This window comes from Vombatus ursinus, unplaced genomic scaffold, assembly GCF_900497805.2.
Source record: "Vombatus ursinus unplaced genomic scaffold, bare-nosed wombat genome assembly UNPS02010284.1, whole genome shotgun sequence".
Lineage (NCBI taxonomy): Eukaryota > Metazoa > Chordata > Mammalia > Diprotodontia > Vombatidae > Vombatus > Vombatus ursinus.
Genome location: NW_020950062.1, coordinates 1,357,312 through 1,380,514, shown reverse-complemented (window position 1 = coordinate 1,380,514; position 23,203 = coordinate 1,357,312).

The following is a 23,203-nucleotide window of genomic DNA, read 5'->3' as shown; positions in this document are numbered from 1 at the left end:
AAAGAAAGAAAGAAAGAAAGAAAGAAAGAAAGAAAGAAAGAAAGAAATCAAGAAACATGGGAGTTTATCTTTGTTATTAACTGCAACTAGGTGGAGCAGTGATAGAGTTCTAAGCCTCGAGTCAGGAAGACTCATCTTCCTGAGTTCAAATCTGGTCTCACATTCTTACTAGCTGTGTGACCCTGGGCAAATCACTTGACCTTGTTTGCCTCAGTTTCCTCATCTGTAAAATTATCTGGAAAAGGAAATAGAAAACCATTCTAGTACCTTTGCCAAGAAAACCCCAAATGGGGTCATGAACAGTCAAACATGACTAAAACAACTGAACAACATTAATTGTATATGACCTTAGGCAAGTCATTTGACTTCTCTATTTGTAAAATGAGAAAGTTGGATGAAATGAGGTCTAAGTCCCCTTTCAGCTTTAACATTTAAATGTTCTTTGAATGGAGGTCAATCATTCACTCAGTCCACAAGCATAAATTAAATGCCCATTATGTTCCAAGCACTGTACTAGGCACTGGGGAATATAACGACAAAATGAAATGGCCCCTAACCCCAATAGCTTATAGTTTATTAAAGAAAATTATATATACATATATGGTTATATATAAATTTTATACAAACTAAGTACAAAAATATAAGATAATTGGGAAGGTAAGGCATTAGCAGCAAGGAGAATTGAGGAAAGGCTTAGCACAGTTCCTGGCACATAGTAAGTACTTCCTAAATGTTTGATGACTTGACATACAGCAGGTAACACTTAAGCTGAGCTTTGAAGGAAGTTAAGGATTTTAAGAGGGAGAGCTAAGGAGGGACTACATTCCAAGCATGGTAGACAGCTTATGCGAGACTATGGAGATGGGAGATGGAGTGTTGTGTACGACAAACAGCAAGGAAACCCATTTGGCTGGACTAAAGAGTGGGTGATAGAGTAATGTTTAATAAGGCTGAGGAGGTAAGTTGTGCTAAATTGCAAATTACTAAATGTAAATGCTAAATGCCTAGCAATCATAGGATAATGGATTTAAAACTAGAAAGGATCTTAGAAGCCATTAGTCCAACCTTCTTATTTTACAGATAAGAAAATTGAGATTCAAAGAGCAGTTTTCTGAAGGTCCCACAGATAATAAGAAGCAGAGGCAGGATGGCAATTAAGGTTCTTGACTCTTAATCCAGTATTCCTTCCACTGCACCATGCTGCCTCCCCGACATTGCCAAATGTTCCATCTTTTTTTAATGGCCCCTGTACTTTGAGCATTCTTATTACAAGTGTAACCCAAATCTCAGCCCAGCCAGATTGGTGAAGGGCAGCCCTACATTTGCTGTGATTGATGGAGAGAACCCTGACATCACCCTGCATGATTGCATGAGGCGCAGAGTTGGGGCAAGAGCTTTGGAAAGCAGCATTCATCATTCCTGTTTTGAAAGAGGGCATATGAGGTTAGAGACTTCCTTGGTGACCAACTTCAGATATGTGGTGATACAGAGACAGACTTTGGAAGGCAGACATCTAGGGGAGGCTAGATCTTCAACATGTCTCTGATTTATAACTTGCCTCCTCAGACTGGAGAATTTCCCGTTGGATGATATTGGGGCTTCTTTCTTGGTTAAATGAGATTGCACCTCACTCTCTTTTAAAGAGCCCATTCATTCTTGTGTGTATTCCAATCTGTTGAACTTTTACTGTTTGCTATCTGTTTGAATAAATGGGTTTACTTGCTAATTCACCATTTATCAAGGTCTTCTGTATAACTACTATTTGGTGGGAAAGAATCAACCAGCCAATAAACATTAAGTGCCAAACACAGGCAGGTACTAGGGATACAAAGAAAGGTAAAAAGACAATCCCTGCTGTCAATTAATTTACAATCTAATGGAAGGGGCAATATGCAAGTGATTATGTACAAATAAGCTACAATTTGAATAAATTGGTAATAATCAACATTGGGAAAGCCCTAGAATTAAGAGGCATTTGGTGGGAAAGGCTTCCTATAGAAGATGAGATTTAAGTTGGGACTTGAAGGAAGTCACGGAAGCCAAGAGGCAGAGATGAGAAAAGAGAACATGGGGGACAGCCAGAGAAAATGTTCAGATCAGAAAATAGAGTGTCCTAATTAAGAAACAGCAAGGAAGCCACTGTCAATAGATCACAAAATAAGTGAATATCATGGTATAAGGTATAAACAAACTGAAAAGGAAAGGGGCAGGCAGGTTATGAAGGGATTTGAACATCAAATAGAGAATTTTGTATTTTATGCAGGAGGTAATAGGAAGCCAATGGCGTTTATTGATTAAAGAGGTGACATGGTCAGATCTATACTCCAGTAAGATAGCTAAATGGAGGATGGTCTGGAGAGGTGTGGCAAGGAGACTAACCGGCAAGCTACTGCAGTAGTCCTGAAGTGATGAAGGAAAGTGGCAGGCTAGCGGCCATCAAACCTCTGGGTGAAAGCTTGAATTATCCTCCTCATTAAAGGAAGAACAGTCAGGGATGCTGGCAGCTTTAATGTTTCTGAACCTAAAAACATCGTACTCCTGGACCAGTAATATTTAAGGGACAGATAGATACAATTGGTACATTCAGAGGAGAATGGAGGAGCTTGACTCATAGTCCCTTGCCCTGCTCCCCTCAAGTCAAGAATCATAGTTTCCCTTGAAGAAGAATAAGCAAGAGACATCTATGTATGCCTGCCTAGAACCACCTATCTCAGCAGTTAGACACCCCACGTATATATACACCCCTTACATGGGCAGAAAACACCTTAAAAGAATAATGTCATGTTCGCCATTAACATTTGGGTCCAGATCTATGGAGTTATATGGAAGTGTTTATTCTTGTAGTTCTCAAAAGAAAACAGATAGTGAGGAGGAGTTGATAGAATACTGGACCTTAAGTTAGGAAACCTGAATTCAACTTTATGCTTTTTCATTAACTAGTACTATGACCTCACCCAAGTCATTTTTCTTCTCCAGCCCTCAGTTTAGACATCTAAAAATGAGGAAGTTAGCTCAGATGAGGGCTAATAATAGTCTATGATTCTGTAATAGTGAAAATGAATGATCTTGGAGCAGGTTTGATGGGGAGACAGAGAAGTGTGTTTTCGAACACCACGTTGGGATACCACACCATCCATACTTAGAACCATCAGCTACAGCAAATGGAGAAATTTTGAATGCTGTGGATAAGTTCACTTACCTTGGTAATATACTTTCCAGGGATGTACACATAGATGAAGAGGTTGATGCATGCATTGCCACAGCTAGCTCATTGCCAAGCTCCTCCATTCTCCTCTGAAGGTACCACAGCTAGCTCAGTGTTTGGGAGGCTCTGAAGGAAAGTGTGCAAAAGAAGAGGTATTAGACTGACTACCAAACTGAAGGTCTACAGAGCCATTGTGCTGACCTCATCATTGTATTCCTGTGAAACCCGGACAGTCTACCAGAGCCATTCAAGGAAACTGAATTGTTTCCATTTGAATTGGCTTAGGAAGATTCTGAAGATCACCTGGCAGGATAAGATACCGTACACTAAGGTTCTTTCTCAAACTCAACTGCCAAGCATTCAAACTCTCCTGCAGAGAGTGCAATTCTGATGTACTGGTCATAATGTTCAAAAGTCAAACATGTGTTTGCTTAAAAGACTATTTTACAGAGAACTCATGTAAGGCAAGCACTCAAATAGAGGTCACAAGAAGTGATGCAAGTATACTTTCAAGGTCTCTCTGAAGAGCTTTGCAATCAATTGAGTGATGTGGGAGACTATGGCACAGGACCACCCAGCATGGCATGCCCTCATCGAAGAAGGTGTTCTGCTCTACGAGTAAAGCAGAATTGCAGTAGCTCAAAAGAAACATAAGATGCATAAATTTAGAGACATCTCCACTCTAAAGGTTCATATGGACTATTTGTGCCTGACCTGTGGTAGAGCATTCCAAGCTAGTATTGATCTGATCAGCTACAGTCAGACACGCTGTACCTTGACTCTGACGTAGTGATGTCATTTTGGTCCTCTTCGAGAACGAAGGACAACAACCAACACTGGAGTAGGACAGGTTCCCAACTGAAGTAAACAGTGCAGAATGTGCATGTGACAGGGTTCTAAGATAAATTTCTCCTCCCGGTTCAGCTTCCAGTCTTGACTCTACCTCTCATTGGCTGTGTAACCTTAGGCAGCTTACAAAGAACTACAGAATCCTGGAGCTGGAAAAGAACTTGAGAGCTATCATCTAGTCTAACCTATATATAAAAATTCTACAGAATTTCTTTGGGCCTCAGTTTCTTACTCTGTAAAATGAGGGCATTGGTCTAGCTAGATGTAAGGTTCCTTCCAGCTCTAACATTCAACATTCTTACAGATGAGCAATTTACCAAATCAGCATTTCCCCTGTCAACCAAACATGTCACTTTTTTTTTCCCTTTGGTGACTCCCTCTGCTCGTTGATCTTTCCTGATAAAAGAACAAGGTTGGGTTGGCCTTTTACATTTGGTTCCAAGTCAGTCATTGCTCTGCAGTCAGAAGAGAGATTGTCATGAAATCACAAGGTCTCTGCTGTGTCAGCTCCTTTCCTGACTGAGTGACTGGGAATGATCTGACTCCTCCCTTTTCCAGAGAGTGTCTCCTCTCCTTTGCCATTTAACCCACCATGGAAACTGATTTACATTTTGCTCACTCTAGCAAACTGGGTTTTATATTATCAGTTGGAGCCTTCCCAGCAAACCAGGAACAGATTTTAATACAAAGGATGACTGCATCAGTTACATAAGTCCCAGGAGGAATAATCACATGGCTTTGCTTGGTCATCTCTGTCCTTTTCTCCTTTTCCCCTTTAAGTAAAACAGCAAAAAGGCAGCTTGGTGTAAGTCGGTATAGAATCAATCTTGCAGTAAGAAGCCCTAGTTTTAAGGCCTGAATCTGAGATGTAACAGCTGTGTGACCCAGGGCTAGTCAATTAACCTCTTAGTTGCCTCAGGCAATTCTCTAAGGCTGTAAGTTACAGACAAATTGATGATCTACATTGACAGAGGACGATTTCACACCAGGAGTTTGCTACACTGATGAAACCATAGGGACACAGCAAAATAAATAAATAAAACAAAACAACCACTAAGGGATCCCTAGCACAAGGCCTTGTACAAAACAAGCATGTACTAAACCTCTGTTGAATTATTAAATAAATAAATGAGCGAATTAACTTCTACATAATTAAGGAGGACTAAAATACCAGAATCCCAGAGATGAAAGGCTTTTAAAGGTCATTTAGCACAAACCCTACTGGAAGCATGAATCCCCTCTAGCAACATCCTGAACAGGTGATAAACCAACATTTGCTTCAACATCATCAGTGACTGGGAGTTCACTAATTCAGGAGGCATTCCACTTCATGGCCAGACAGCTCTCATTGCTACATGCTACATCTCATTTTGAACAAAAATCTACCTTTTCTCTATGACTTCAAGATCTACACAATAGATACTTATATATATCACCCATCTTTCATATGGTAATCCTTCAAAAAGTTGAAGTTTTTTTTTGTGGTGCCAAAGAATCAGAAATTGAGGGAATGTCTACCAATTGGGGAATGGCTGAACAAGTTGTGATATATGAATGTAATGGAATATTACTGTGCTATAAGAAATAATGAGCAGGCAGAATTCAGAAAAACCTGGAAAAGCTTACATGAACTGATGCTGAGGGAAGTGATCAGAACTCAGAGAACATTGTACATAGCAACAGCAACATTGCGCAATGATCAACACTGATAAACTTAGCTCTTCTCAGCTATACAGTGATTCAAGACGAATCCAAAAGACTCATGATAGAAAATGCTATCCGCATCCAGAGAAAGAACTATGGAGTCTGAATGCAGATGGAAGCATACTATTTTCCCTTGTTTTTTGTTTTTTCTTTCTCATGGTTTTTCCTTTTTGTTCTGATTCTTCTTTTACAACATGACAAATGTGGAAATATGATTAATATGATTGTACATGTATAATCTATGTCAGCTTGCTTGCTGTCTTGGGGAGTGGGTGGGGAGGGAGGAAGAGAGGGAGAAAAATTTGGAACTCAAAATCTTATAAAAACAAATGTTGAAAACTATTTTTCCAAGTAGGTGGAAAAAATAAAATGCTATTTACTTAAAAAATTGAAGCTAACAACCTATCATGTGCCCTCTAAGTCTTCTCTCCCAGCTAAACATCTCTAAGTCCTTTAGCTGAATTTTACGAGGGATGGTCTCCAGTCTTCTCACTATTCTGGTTGCTTTCCTTAGGTGATTTTACTTAGGATGCCTTCATTCATGTGTTGGGAAACAATAACATCATTAAAAGTCATAAATTCCTAGAGGTTTTAATTATACCAATCATCATAGTCATTAAATCCCATGGCCTTTTGTCAGTCCTCATCCTCCTTGACCTTTCTGCGGCTTTTGATTCTATTGACCACCTCTTCCCACTGAATAACCTCTCCTCCTTCTGCTCAGCAACACCATACTCTCCTGGTTCTCCTCCTATCTCTCTAACTGAACTTTCCATGTCTTTGCTGGTTCCTTATCAGTGTCTTTCATATGGGTGTTCAACAAAGGCCTTTCCTTGGCCCCCTTCCCTTCTCTCTTTATACTCTCTCCTTTAGCAATCTCATTCATTCCTATGACTTCATACAGCATACAGTAGATAAGTCTTAGATCTCTATCCCCAGACCTTCTGATCATCCACCCTACCTTCGGGACATCATCCCATTCTTGGAAATGGGTTTCATGCACCTTCAGCACAAAGAGGTGTCTGGGTGCTGGGGTTGGACCTGCATGTTGAAATGTTGGAGAAAGATGGGGAAGAAGGGTTTCAGAACTTCCCGCTTCCACCATCCTGAACCTGTATAGCCTATATAGCACCTAGTTAGTGACAATAATTAGTTAAAATAAGCATTTCTTATCCACTATCTCTCTTCCTTTTCATGGACATTATTTTAATTTCCTTTTCTTTTCATTCACTTCTCATTCACTCTTTGGATTGACCCTACCACTCAAATGAAATTGCCTTCTCCAAAAGGACCAAGGATTTCTCAACTGATAAATTCTCTGCGCTTTTCTCAGTCTTCATCCTTCTTGATCTCTCTTCAGTTTCTGACACTATCGACCACCCTATTGCTTATTAAAGGTAAGAAGCCTAGAAGAGAAAACAGACAATGGCAGTTGAACAACTACTGGAGCCAGGGCAGCTGAACTGTGGCAGCGCCAACCTGTAGGATGGCATTAGCCTCTCCCTAACTGAAGTGAGAGCTAAAACAAGCAGAGCTTTGGAGTTGATGTTTATGGTGCTGGCCCATCCTAATGATATTGCAGAGCTGTATCTCAGGAAGAAGGGAAACAGAGTAAACCACAAGAAATGTCCTTGTAGCAGAGCAGTGAAATTATTCCGGGGCAGCTTTCCCTGTGTGATCTGTGGGTCCTTAGGGCAACTTTGTGGATCAGCTGCTCTTGGGCACTGAGAACACAGAAACATTTGAAAGGTATAACTTTATATCACTAAGTTAGCAAAAGCCCCCCCACCCCTTGAACCATTGCCTGTCCTCATGAGGATACCTAAACCAGAGCCCTGGAGAATCTGACATATCCAATTCTCCAAGGTGTTCTTAGCCACTCCTCATTAAACAGAAAGGAAATGTTGACAGCAGAAGCATTCACCAAAAATGATAAATGCACATGTTAATACAGACACACATATATTTATATGCCTCATTTTCCTTTCTACTTCCACCTTTTTTGCATTTTACTTTTCTGGCCTTGACTGTCTCTGTTTTACTACTTTACTACTTTGGATAATCCCTTAATACTTAGCTAGTATTTTTCCAGAGTAGGATTTCTATATTTTAATTTACTTCATTGCTCTTGGAATTTATTTCCTGCATGTTGATATATGGATAGTAAATAAACCTGCCCCTAAGTTCTGTCCTCCAAGCTAACGATATCCCTTCCTAATTAAAGCTCCATAGCCCCTGGGTCTAGGGAAGTGACATAATCAATTCCCACCACCATCCTTTGCTTTCTGTTCTGCCACAAAGATATAAAGAGATTTCATTTTTTATTTCATATGCTTTCATTCATTCATTCATTCATTGATTCAGCTTTTACTGAATACTCTTAAGACCTATAAAGCTCTTTATGTGCATCTGATTTGTATTTCCTCACAATAACAATATGGAAAAGATGCTACATTCTATTTCCCATTTTGAAGATGAGAAAACTGGAACTCTAAGAGGCTAACTGACTTGCCCATGGTCACACAGTTAGTTCATTCATTCAAAAAAAATTTGTCACCCATAGGGCGAGAAGTCCTTGAGACAATTAAGCTGTGACAACTTCATTCAAATATCTGCCATTTTTCTCTCTGGGTTCAAAGGACAACAGGATCATAGATTTAAAACTAGAAGAAGCGTTAGAAATCAACCAGTTCAACTCCCTCATTTGACAGGTGAGGAAACTGAAGCACAGAAAAGTTAAATGACTGACCCAGGATCACACAGCTAGTGAGTGTTTAGGGCAGAATCTGAACTCAGGCCTTCCTGACTCCAAGTCCAGAACTCTTTGCACTGCACTACCTACATGTCTCTATGTGACAGGAAATTCCAAGAGTTGCACACAAATACTGCCATTTAACCCTTTCAACTTTTCCATAACTCATCTTCAGTCATGTTGGTGAGAAGAAGGAAGGGGGATTGCTTTATCTGGCTTCAGATGTGATACCCCATCCTCAGCCCCTCACAAAATTTGCAGAGGGAATGAAGTTTGTCTCCAGAATCTCCAATCCTTTTTTCTGAGCCCTTTTTCCTTCTTGGTGATAATCTGTTCCCAATGTCCTATCGCTACCCTACCCAAACTTGCTCTCAAGAAAAAAAAATCTAATAAGTTAATTCTCACTAAAATCAATGGATCTAGAACAGGATTTCTTAATCTAGGGTCCATAAAATTGAATTTTTTAAAAGATTTTGATAACTGTGCTTCAATATTATCAGTTTATTTTGGAATCCTATTTTATGTATTTTAAAGCATTATTCTGAGACATATCCCTATACTTCACTGACTGCCAAAGGGATCCATGACACAAAACAGGTTAAGAACCCATGGTATAGATTTTCTAAGGAAGAAGGAACAGAGAGAGTATGGTGCAATTGAAAGTGCATTGAATTTGAAGTCAGAGACCTTTGGTTCAAATCCTGACTCTATCACTTATGACCTTGGGCAAGCCACTTACCATCTCAGGGTCTTTGTTTCCTCATCTACAAAATGACAGAGTTGAGTTACATGGCTTCTAAAATTCTTTTCCAGACCTAAATCTATGATATAATCTGACACCCCACCCCCACAAAATCTCATATTTGTTGTAAAGTCAATGGTGGTGCATATACATCAACAAGATACAAAAAAGCATGTTATTATTCTCCCTTTGCCTCTTGGTGGTAAGCAACTAGTCCCTGCTGAAGGCTATGGAAGTGGTGATATACCAACCAGCCACAAGTAACAGGGAGCTGTTCTATCTTCCCAGGCCTTGTACTGAAGATATGATAAGGTTGCCCGAGATTGGCTAGTTTTCTATACCCAGTTTGGATGTTTTGTGTGGCAACAAGGGACCTGGAAAACTTTCTAGGGATTGTGGAGAAGTGAAAGAAAATCAAAGGACATGGGGCCCCTTGTTTTTCCATCCCTGCTACTGATTAAAGATAAGGACACTAGAATAGAAAATAGAACAGGAGAAGTAAATAACTAATGAAGATGATATGGTGGCCATATGGAATTTGAATTCCTCAACCACTGCACCAAATATAGGGATGATTCTTGTTATCCATATCAGAGAAGGATGGGGCATTGAATAGTGTGTATAGAGAAGAAGGCTCAGAGTGCCTTGTCTTCATACTGGAATTTCCAAAGGCATCCATCATCCATCAAAGGGAGCCCATCAGAGCTTCCAGGAATAACTGAAGGGGATGACTTACTGGTTGCAGGGGAAACATGTTCCTGAGTATTCCACCAGTGCCAAATATTGCAGGGATAATGACAAAAATGAGACAATCCCTGCCCTCAAAGAGTTTACATTCCACTGGGGAAATAGTCTAACACTATCATTGCTTTTTCTGGTTTAAGACTTATAAATGTCCCTTCACAATGAGGAAATCCAGGGAGAAGACATACATCAAAAATTAATGGGGCGTGTTGTTTGTCCTTCCTTTCAAAGAGGACCAATGACATCACCCAGTGACTTAACACATGAATTGTATTAAAGTAAGGCAGAGTTGCACAAAGTAATCAGTCTCACTCTCTCTTCCAGAATCATTGAAGCTTAGTGACAGGATAAAACTCAAGACAATTATCAATGGCCTGGGATACAGTGGATGATGTCAGCATCTTCAATATCTGACCAAGCTCTAAGTACTCCATGGTGCCTGTTTCAGTCACCTGCATGGTCACTGAAACAAATTGTTCTCATATGCCCATTCTGCTGTGGGAAGTCTTCACATGCTTGGAGTAGACAACTCCCTACATCACCAACAGATTTGAGCTTGTTGGTTACTTCTAACCTAGTTTAGCCTGTCTGCTGAGATAGTTTTACTGGGGTATGGCTACTGCACATGCCCCAGCTTCTTGGAGCCACAGGTGAGACTTGGGTGAAGATGGACACCAAAGATGGATAAGCAGCCCTGAAAAGGGTTCAGCAAGCCCTCACACCAGAGGTCCAATTTTACCTATAATGTCCCCAACAAGTTGTTATCCAGCCTCCAATCCAATTCTCTCCCTCAAACCAAAGGAGCCCAATCCTATTTTTAGACAATTCTAATTGCTAGAAAAGGTCCCTCCAGGTTGATACCAATCTATCCATATCAAAGTCCATTGAATTCAGTTGTTATGTCTCAATCTACTGATCTGTACTAACACCCAGCTATCTCTTTCCATCTTATCCACATGGGCATCATGAAAAACTGTTAAATCTTCTTTTGAATTCAAGCACACCATGTCTCTGGCATTCTCCTGCTCCACAAGTCTGGTAACCCAGTCAAAAAACTAAATGAGGCTAGTCTAGCATGATTGATCAACCTATGTTGGCTCACAGTCATCACTATTTCCCTTTTCAAGTGTTCCCAAACTATCTTTTTAATAGTCTGTCCTAGATTTTTGCCAAGAACCAAACAAAATAAAAAATCTATGGTAAATATATTTTCTTTTTTTGAAATCTTTACAACAATCACTCATCTCCATACCAATGGAACCTTCTCTATTCACCATGATTCTTCAAAACTAACCAAGAGAACTCTCTTGCATAACGTGCAACCATGTAAAAATGGACCTTTGTCCTTTGTTTTTTTCATCTAAGGTACAGAAGATTAATCTGGAGGCTCCAACCTTGTGAGGTTCAAAAAGGTCTGGAGAGTGAGCCTCCAGAAGTCTAGGAGTTTAAATGCATGCCAGGTCTAAACTCTTAAGCCCCAAGGAGTAAGAAGTGAACTTCAGAACCCAGCCCAGTGATAGTCAAGTTGAGAACTCATCCAGCAGCAGTGCTTCATTTGACTGGAGCTTTGTGTGATCAACACCATTTAGGAACTGGGCCAAGTCTGAACCTACTCTTTGCAAAGATCAATGTGGGATCAGGGAGAATCTACTCCAAAGTGTTGGGAAATGTTTTAGCTTTTGTTATTGCTATATCTTCAAAATAAATATCCCTTTGTAAAATTTGAATATAGCAGCAGCAATACCAATAATCAAAAACATGTTTATTATGTTGTATATTAACCATTCTCCAACCATCCTTCATGATATCACAAAATCTCAAAGTTGTAAAGAAACTCAGAAGTCATCTAGCCCGACATTTATCTAAATAACCATAACAACAATACCACAGCTAACATTTTGATAGGTTGGCGAAGCACTTTACAAGTACTGTTGCATTTTATGATTTTCATAATTCCTTCTACAATGTACCTGGCAAGTGATCATCTTTTGAATAGCGCTGGTTGTTAGTAACAAACATTGGACCTTTGGTGCTCATACCTACAAACTAGTACTCTACTTTGCAGAATCCCCTTTTTTTCTCTGCGGATTCCCCTGGCCCAAAAACCTTTCCAGCTCTTAAGATTCTCTGAGATCGATTAGAACCCCACTGAGAAGTCAGAGGTTTAATAATACATCAAAGGGAAGTATTTGACATCACCCTCCCCTGTTCTCCTGTTCTACCTTTGCCACTTTTGAAGTTCCTAAAGACTTTCATAGAATCCAGATAGGGAGTAGAAATAGATACCACATGGCATAATGCATAGAAGAGGGAAAGAAATGTACATTCATTAAGTGTTTTTTGTGTGCCAGGCATTAAGCCTCCTCTCAACATCCCTAGGAGGTAGGTGATATTATTATTCCCATATTATAATCGGGGAAAATGAGGCAGAAAACAGTTAAGGGACTTGAGGATCAAAGAGCTAGTAAATATCTGAGGCTGAATTTAAACTCAAGATCCAAGATTTCAAGATTCAAGACTCTAGGCCAAACATTCTATATACTGCATCACTTAGCTGCCTCTGAGAATCTGAGATGTTTTCCCTGCTCTGCCATTACCTTATTGCATGACCTTAGTCAAGTAACTTCTAGTCTCTCTAGACCTCAGTGGGTTGAATTAAGTGACTCCTAAGGTCTCTTTCAACTACACTACCCTATGAGTTCCAGTTGAGAGGCTGCTTACTACGTAAATCAGTTTTTACTATGGATCTGCCAATATTACAATCTGCTAAATGAAAATATAGCCCAAGTCAAAGGGAATGAAATCTCAGAGACCACAAAAAAGAGAATGGGTTCATCCTCCTTTGCCGTGAATTCCTGCTACAGTGAACTCTGAAACGGTTAGCCATTCTTTTAACCTATCAGACATTACTACTAAAATAATAACAGCACCAAACAGCTCACTTTTCTATAGGACTTAATGCTTAGAAAGCCTTTTCCTACCTTTTTTCTTCTACTTGTTCCTCATGACCTGAAGGAATAAACAGTATAAGTGTCTTTTCCCCTCTTTACAGATGACCCTGAAGCACAGAAAAGAGAGGCAAATCCTCCAAGGTCACATGTGCTGCTAATGAATAAATGATACTTTCCTTTTTAGTGGCAGTACCCCCTTCCCAAAAAGACTGATGCACTTAATTCAGCAGTGAGAACAGCAGCTCAACAAAGGTTGAGAAAAGGCCCCTGGACCCCAGAGAATGTCTTTGCCCTCCATGGAGGCCAAACAGTAGAAATTCATGATACCTAAACAAGGTCAACGAATGAGGCCAAGGTGAATCCCATGGATATAATCCCAGGGAAATGGCTCCAAGTCTCTGAAAGCCAATGGGAAAGTCCTGATAGGGCCAGTTTTGCAGGAAACATGACAACGGTTGGGGATTTATGACCCAAGCTTCCTTCATCTGCACTCCATCCAAATGTTAATTAAGTTGTTGGCATCAAGACTTTATCCCAATTGCCAACGCATAACTAGCTCTGCAGCAGCCCAGAAACCAGCCTGGATGCCCTGGCCAAATCCAGCAACCAGGTCCTTATCATTAAAATGCAGGCTGGCACTCACTCCTTTGTCCATATTACAAGGAGCTGAGCGGTGGAGGAAAAGGTAATATGGAACATTGGAAAGTATGCTAGAGCTATAGCCAGAAAGCCACATCCTGACTGGCTACAAAATTATTAGCTGGTTACCTTAGGCAAGATCCTCTAGTCTCAGATTCCCCATGTGTAAAAAGGGCATGATAATAATAATAATAATACCACCACTCACCTCACAGGGTTTTAGAAAGGAAGCATTCTGCAAACCATAAGAAGCTATAGCAAAGGAATTTTTATGAAATTAGGACTGGATTTGGGTCATGAACTATATTATAAGATTGTCCTATCTTCAGTCCCTCTGTTCTCCCTCCCATAAACTTTACTTTTACCTAGTGAATGATACATATATTTACTTATTTTTTATGACTTGTACTTTTATGCAGAAGTGGACCCCTGATCCTTAAAAATAGATCTTTATTTTTAATAATATTTTATTTTTCTCCAATTGCATTTTGAAACAATTCTTAACATTTGGGTTTTTTTAAGCTTTGAGTTCCAAATTCTATCCCTCCCTCCCTATTCTCCTCCTTCCCTGAGATGGTAAGCAACCCAATACATGTGCAATCATGTAAAATACTTCCATGTTAGTAATTTTGTATAAAAAGACAGATACTTTAAAAAAGAATGAAAAAAAGTGAAAAATAATATGCTTCAGTCTGTATTCAGACAGTTCTTTCTCTGGAGACAGATAACATATTTCATCATGAGTCATTTGGGATTGTCTTAGATCATTGTATCACTGAGAATAGCTAAGTTATTTACAATTCTTCATTGCACAATATTGCTGTTACTGTATACAATGTTCTCCTGGTTCTGCTCATTTCATGCTGCATCAGTTCATGTAAGTTGTTCCAGGTTTTTCTGAAATCTTCCTGCTTGGCATTTCTTATAGCACAAAAATATTCCATTACAATCATATACCACAACTTGTTCAGACACTCTCCAATTGATAGGCATCCCCTTGATTTCCAATTCTTAGCCATCACAAAAAGAGCTGCTATAACTATTTTTGTACAAGTAAATCCTTTTACCTTTTTTTAATTTCTTTGGGATAGAGACCTAGCAGTGGTATTGCTGGGTCAAAGGGTATGCACAGTTTTATAGCCCTTTAGGCATAGTTCCAAATTGTTCTCCAGAATGGTTAGGTCAATTCACAGTTTTCTCACATCTCCTCTAACATTTATTATTTTACTTTTCTGTCTTATTAACCAATTTGATAGGTGTGAGGTGGTACCTCAGAATTATTTTAATTTCTATTTCTCTTATCAGTTGTGATTTAGATCATTTTTTCATGAGACTATAGATAGCTTTGATTTCTTTGTCTGAAAATTGCCTGCTCATAAAAGATAGCTATTTAAGCATTCAATAATCAGCAAATATCTATGCATCATGCATTGTGCTTTGTTGGGGTTGGGGACACAGGGAGTGGGGTAGGAAAGGGGTAGAGAGTAAGGAAGATAGGAGGTGAATGAAGAAAATAATAAGATAAATAAGAGGCCCCTCCCCTCAAGGATCTAATAGTTACAGCTAACAGTTATACAGTGCTTTAAAGTTTGCAGAAATCTTTATATACACTAATTTATTTTAGTCAAATATACACTATATATATATCTATATATACGTTAATTCATTTAGCAACTCTTGAGACAGGTGCTAGAGATATTATTATCACCATTTACAGATGAGCAAACTGAGGTCAGATTGGCTAAGTGACTTTCCTGAGGTCACACAGCTTGTAAGTTTCAGAGGCAAAATTCAAACCCAAATGTTCCTGAGTTCAAATCAAGCATTCTATCCACTACTCTATTGTTAACAGTCTAGTAGAAGAGATAAGACAAACACATAAATAATTATAATATAAAATGTGCAAGAGAAGCATGAGTAAGGTGGTGGGAAGGTGACAAGGACAGAAAGATCACAAAAATTTTCATCTTCATTATAAAGTTGCCACAGGAAGGCAAACAGGCAGATCTTCAGTTTGGCTTTTAAATTGCTGAGTTTCTTCTGCTTTGCTTTTATTTTGGTGTGCACACATGGAGAAATTCACACTAACATATAGTACAATATGGTCAAATTTTTCCAGGCATCTAAAACACATGGACACATACCAATGAGATTTAAATTGGCATGGACCCCATTTAAAAACAAGATTTACAGGAAAATGAATAGTTACAAGAAGTGGAGTAGACAAATAAGACATCAACCAATTAATTAACAAATATTTATTTGAGCACTTGTTTTGGACATGGTGTTAGGCACTATTTTTTGTTTAGTCATTTTTCAGTCGTGTCCAACTCTTTGTAACCCCTTTTGGAGTTTTCTTAGCAAAGATACTGAAGTGGTTTGACATTCATTTCTCCATCTTATTTTACAGATGAGGAAACTGAGGCAAACAAGATGAAGTGACCTGCCCAGGGTCACATCTAGTAAGTGTCTGAGGCAAGATTTGAACTCAGGAAGAGGAGTCTTCCTGACTCCAGGACTGGCAGTCTAAACATTACACCACCTAGTGGCCGCATTGGGCACTATAAAAAGAAGAATGAGACACGATCCATGCCCCCAAGGAGCTTAGAATGGTCTATTTGGGGAAACTAAATATAAACATAAAGTTCAATGGCCACACAAAGAGATGAATGGTGGTCCAATCCTATAATTGGAAAGATGAGTTGATTAATTACCCAATGTAAAGCAGAGGCAAAAACTGCTCCATAAGAATCCACAGATACTGAGGAGACAGAGAATATCTAATATTGCAAACAGCTAGCCACTGACTGGAAGGTAGGCTGACTGCACCAGAGCCCAAGGATCTTGAGGGAAGTGGTGGCCAGAGAAGGAAACCTTTGTTCTAGGGCATCTCAGGGATTGAGAGCAGAGCCACACAGGGCAGCAGTTTGTCCCTCTCTTTCCAGTATCAATGGTATCATTGAATTGGCCTAGACCTTGTGGCACAGTAGATAGAGCACCGGCCCTGAAGTCAGGAGGACCTGAGTTCAAATTTGGCCTCAGACCAAACACTTGACACTTCCCAGCTGTATGACCCTGGGCAAGTCACTTAACCCCAACTGCCTAAAAACAAACAAAAAAGAAAAAAAAACAATGTATACCCTTTGATGCAGCAATACCACTGCTAGATCTATATCCCAAAGACATCTGAAAAAAGGGGAAAGGACCTATTTTGTACAAAAATATTTATAGCAACTCTTTTTGTGGTGGCTGAGAATTGGAAATCCAAGGGATGCCCATCAATTGGGCAATGGCTAAACAAGCTGTGGTATATAATTTTAATGGAATATTATTGTGCTATAAGAAATGACAAGCAGGATGACTTCAGAAAATCCTGGAAAGACTTACATGAACTGATACAAAGTGAAGTGAACAAAACCAGGAGAATGTTATACACAGTAAAAGTAATGTTGTAGAATGAAGAACTGTGAATGAATTAGCTATTCTCAGAAATACAATGACCCAAGAAAATCCCAAAGCATTAATGATGAAGCATACCATCTGCCTCCAGAGAAAGAACTGATACTGTGTTAATACTGACTGAGGCATACTATTTTTCACTTTCTTTCTTTCATTCTTTTTCTTTTGAGTCTTCTTGTACAAAATGACTAATATGAAAATGTTTTTCGTGATTGCACATGTATAATCTATATCTGTTTGCTTACTGTCTCAGGAAGGGGGGAAGGACGGAAGGGAGGGAAGGATAGAATTTGGAATGCAAAACAAAAAACAAATGTTCAAAAATTTTTAACATGTTTTAACATGTGATTGGGGAAAAATGTATTTAAAGAATGGGATTTCCATTTCTGAATCATGTATTAATACACAAGAATTATAGTTCCTCATTTAGGGATCAAGTGCATATAACTAAGGCTGAGAATAATATATTTATCTGGGGAGTTGAAGAGTTCACTCTAGCATACACACACACACACACACACACACACACACTCACACACACTACTAGTACCTTCCCTCTAATTTACCTTCCATTTACTCAATATAATTATTATATGTACCTAGCTATTGACTTGTTGTCTATCCCATTAGAATGTAAGCTCCTTGAGGGCAGGCACTGGTTTTTCCTTTATTTTCATCTCCAGGATTTAGCATAATACTTGAGACATAATAAACACAGGTATTATTACAGCCCTAGGAAGAGGAGCAGTAATAATATTTGTGACTTCATATCTCTATAAGACAACGTGTAAAGAATGAGGAATAAAAAAGGCACATGAAAGATTTTAATGTAACGAAGTAGGATCAATGATTAGTTATCACTAAAATCTGGTGGAGAGTAGCCAGGTAGTGCAATGGACCATGTGCCAGGCCTACAGTCAGGAAGACTTATCTTCCTGGGTTCAAATCTGGCCTCAAACACTTACTAGCTGTGTGACTCTGGACTAGTCACTTCACACTGTTTGCCTCAGTTTCCTTATCTATAAAATGAGTTGGAGAAAGCAATGGCAAACCACTACAGTATCTTTACCAAGACAACCCCAAATGGGTTCACAAAGAGTCAGACGCAGCTGAAAAATGACTCAACAACAAAACTTCATGGGAAAAGACTCATGATTGGAATATCACAATTGCAGGGGATACCTTATTCAGAGGGGACAGATTAGATTAGGGGGTTACATAGTAACATAAATGTCAAAAATATATCCACATAGAAATTCTAGAACTAAAAATGGAGATCATTTAGGTGAGGATGAATGGAGGGAGAAAGAGAAGTGAGATTGTAGTGAGAATATAGTATATACAGCCTGGCCAGAGGTAGGAACAAGATAATGAATTCCAGAAGAAGATCACAAAACTGGCACATAGGCAGCAAGCATATAGAAGTAATGCATGTGGGGCTTTGGTTATCAAGATTTCTGCTGGAATCCTCTATCTACTTAAAGCAGGGCAGATGAGAAATTTTAAACTTTGCTCATTGATAATTTCATTGTTCAAAAGATGAAAGAAGCTACAAATGAAGATACTTTTCTAGACCTATGAAGGACAAGTATGACCAGAAGAGTTGTTAGACTAGTCATATGTTAAGAGTGGGGGATAACAAGAATATCCAAGAAAGGGAAAAAGAATCAGAAGAAGAGCCCCCTTGTATAGGTTTTCTGTAGAGAATTTAGAGAAAGACATGGACAAGAATCATTGGCACAGAATGATAAGTAGAGACTGTAGCAAGGCTACCCATAACACAGGTTGTGTATCCACTGAAAAACATTTGGGTTTCACCCAGAACAAAGGATCCACCAAAGGATCTGGATTCACATGGACCCTGACCCAAGGGCTCATTTCCCCATCTTGGAGTAAAATTCCAATGAAATATATTGAGATGAGTGATTATTTTTCTATTATAACCAATTCTATAACCAATTATTAAATTAGGATTAAAGTTTTTTTTTTCCTTTCTATTTCCTCATTCAGGGACCAGCCCTTGTAGGTCATTCAGCCAGTCTCTGAAAGACAAGGCTGATAGGGGAGATTGGCTGAATCCTTGGGTACATACTCCATGATCTTGGGTAGACCCCACCCAACCACGGGACCTTACTTTTGTTTATCACACAAACAGAATCTAATCTAGATGCATTCAAGCCCTAAAGCATTGAGCCCATGCCCTTGAACCTCTCCATTGCAGTCTACGGAAACTCAGCTCATGAAGGAGAAAATCAACCAGAGTGGTCTAGGTAGAGATGAATTCCTTTGTCCAGATTGCTGGAGGCAGCTGAATCTCATGATCAAGTCATGTTCTCTGTGGGAGGAGCTAAAGACTATTAGTCTACCTCCACATTAATATGTTCACCCCCTCGGTAATTTTTCACCAATCAAGATTGATTTTCACCTTCAGGGGCACCCCCTTTTTCCAAAGGTATTTAAGTATTCATTGATCTCCATGGTGGGATCTTAGGTTGTTGAGAGAGACTAATGATCATCAATTTATTATTAGCTAGTCTAATTAATAAATTGATTATTAATAACCCAGAAACTCTGTCTCTCGGGATTTTCATTCATCACAATATTAAGACAGCATGATACAGTGGAAAGAGCACCAGCTCTGGAATGAAAGGCACTGGGTTCAACTCCTATTTCTGTCACTATCTGTATAACCTAAGTCACTTAATCTCTCTAAACCTCAGTTTCCATAACTGTAAAATTAAGAGGTTGGACCAGATAGCCTGTAAGATTCCCTCCAGCTCCATATCTATGAGCCTATGACCTGAATTGAGTCAGAAAAAGTAAGGAAAGTTTGATTATCAAAATAGGACCTTTGGGACCCCTAGGAGAAAGTGACTGTTCCGTATTATAATTCATGACAGCTAAAAAGGAGAATCCTGAGTACAGCCTGAAAGAATGGATTTCAAAAAGTTCAAAGAATAGATAGGCAAGGTCCCACGCCCTAAAACTGTTCAGGGGAAGTCAGTTCATAGGGGCTCTCAAGTAGAAAATCCCAGTGATACAATATAATTCTGGTGAGGAAGAAGAGGAGGAACTAAATAATAACTCATGTTTATATAAGTGATAACTATCATTTAGTATAATGATAGGGTTGAACTAGAAGATCTTTAAATCAACATTCAAAAATAAGTAAGCATCCTCTATGAAGAACATTGTTCTGGGTCTGGAGAAATCTAAAATGTAGATCATTCATTCATGCTTCTTGCCCTTGGAGCATGTGTATGGGTATATGGGGTGTTCAGGGAGGACTAACATGAGAGCTTGCTGACTCCTATTCAGGGCTGCTCATCTACCTTTGATGTCCATCTGATTCACCTAACTCCCACCTGGCTCCAAGAAGCTACAGCATACACAGTAGCCACACCCTGGTTAACCATCTTGGCAGATGGGCTAAACCAGATTGAGCATTAACCAACAGGCCTCAAACCTGTCGGTGAATTAGAGGGATGTCTACTCCAAACATGTGAAGACCTTTTCCCCAGTAGAACGGGCAAATGAGAACAATGTATTCCAATGGCCATGAAGGCAACTAAAGCAGGTACCATGGAGTGCTTAGAACCTGGTCAGACATCAAAGAGATCAAGGTCATCCAGTGCATCCCAGTCCATCACCAGTCATCCTAACTTTCATCTTGCCACTGGACATCGAAGACTCTGAAAGAGAGAGTGAGGCTTACAATTTTGTGCAGCTCTGCCTCACTTAAATCCAATTCACTTACAAGTTGAGACATCACCCCGTAACGTCATTGGTCCTCTTTGAAAAGAAGGAAAAACAACAACAACTGTGTAACCTTGAATAAATCTAAATTTCTGCCAGCTTCAGTTTCCTTAGCTGTAAATAAAATGGGGAAATAGGAAACACCTATTTCCCAGGGTATTTGTGAGACGAGGATTGTTGCTGGTTACGGAGTTGATACTACAATCAAAGTCTCTTGACTCCCAAGTCCAGTGTTTTGAGTTTGTTTTTTTCCTTAAAGCATTTCCCTCTTTAGTATGTGATTGGATGTAAAGTTAAGAGAGAGAGGGCCCTTATTTCCATTGCCTTAGCTGGGTCTTAGCTCAACACCAGAACCACAAAGGATCATGATGAAAATGCATTTGAAGTCCACAAAGGGTCCATGTACTTGCAGCATTTCTGAAAAGAGATCCAGAGTCAGCCAAAAAGCACAAAGCACCCAGCCAGGAAGCCAGGCAATTCATCAGGAATGGCGGACAACTCTTCCCTGGGAACACAGCAGTCAAGTCCTCACTACCCACCCAGAGAATGACATCATGGGGTAGAACGAATCCTCAGCAAGAAAGTGCCAAGAGGCATCAGAGCAAAACTGGATAAGAAAAAGACTGAAAGGCAGATGTTTTCTCAAACGTGAATTGTAGCCTTCCTGGACAGAAAAACCAAGAGCTGAGACCACTTCCACCCCCAACTACAACTGCCATTCACATTTATACAACACTTAACAGAGTAAAAAGCAGAGGAGATGCATCTCTCAGGTAGTGGAGTGAGGACTGGATTTGGAGTCTGCGGAAGACCTTCAATCAAGTCCTGGCTCCACCCCAAACTCTCTGAAACATTGGACAAATTGCTTCACCTCCTGAGTCTCAGTTTCCCAATCCATAAAATGGGAATGACGACAGGGCATGGATGGTAAGACTGTCTGATGTGGAATCAGAGGTTGTTATGGCTTTTCACCATTTTTCAATCATGTCTGATTCTTCATGACCCTATTTGGGGGTTTTCTAGGCAAAGACACTGGAGTGGTTTGCCATTTCCTTTTCCAGCTCGTTTTACAGCTGAGGAAACTGAGGCAAACAAGGTAAAGTGACCTGCCCAGGGTCACATAGCTAATGTCTAAGGCCAGATCTAAGTACAAATCCTGGCTCTACCACTTCCTTAGGCAAGTTATTTTGCCTCTATGGACATTAACTTCTTCATCTGTAAAATGAGAGGATTGGACTCGATGACCTTTAAAGCCCCTTCCAGATATACCTATTTGACTCTGCGGATAGAGCACAGGGCCTTAGATGCTTTTGAGCTGTGTGACCCTAAGTCACTTAACCTCTATCTGCCTCAGTTTCCTTGTATGTGAGACTCTACTAGGTCTTTGGGCAGCCAGATGGTGCAGTGGATAGAACAGCAGACCTGGAGTCAGGAACATTCATCTTCCTGAGTTCAAATCCGGCCTCAGACTCTTACTAGCTTTGTGACCTGGGGCAAGTCACTTAACCCCATTTGCCTCCATTTCTTCATTTGTAAAATGAGCTGGAGAAGGAAATGACAAACCACTCCAGTATCTTTACAAAATACAAGCAAACAAATAAACAAACAAATGTAGTCATGAAGAACTGGACATGACTAAAAATCATGAAAAAAATTAGGAATAATAACAGGCCATATCTCTCAGGCTGGTTATGAGGATTAAACCTCTTATTTAGCACAGTGCCTGACATACAGTAAGCCCTACATAAATGTTAGTTACTATTATTAATTACCTAATCCAACTACCTCCTGGGACTGTTTTCATTATCTAATGAGACAATGTCTATAGGGTACTTTGTAAGCAATAAAGAGAACCAGTGAATTATAGTGGATAAGGTGGGCCTTAGAGTCAGGAGGGTCTAGATTCAAATCCTGCTTCTGATGAATGCTTTAGACAAAACACACAACTCTCAGTACCCTGGCAACTTTCTAAGACAATAAATAACAGATGAGTTTCTGATTTTTGTCCTGGAAAGTTCCCCACAACAATAAAATCACAAATGTAGACCTCCTAAGGAAAAAAAGTCACAAAACACTGTATAGATGTCAACTAGTAGAATTATTTCAGAAAACCAGCCCTTACTTTTAAAAAAGTCTTTGGTTATCGCTGCTATCTGGTCATCCTGGCTGCCTGTCCCTCAGCCTGAGTAAGATTACACCTGTCCTTCCTCCCTTTATTTCCAAGCTCCATTCTGCTTTTCACTAAATTACTTTCTCCCTAATTGAATGTAACAATCAGAGAACTCCCTCTCCCCATCTATCAGACTGGACCATCTTCCTTGGAGCTGGGGATGTTCTTGGAGCCCTTTCTGTGGGGCATGTGCCCTGGCCCCTTGTTGCAGGTCATAATACTTTGAAGTGAT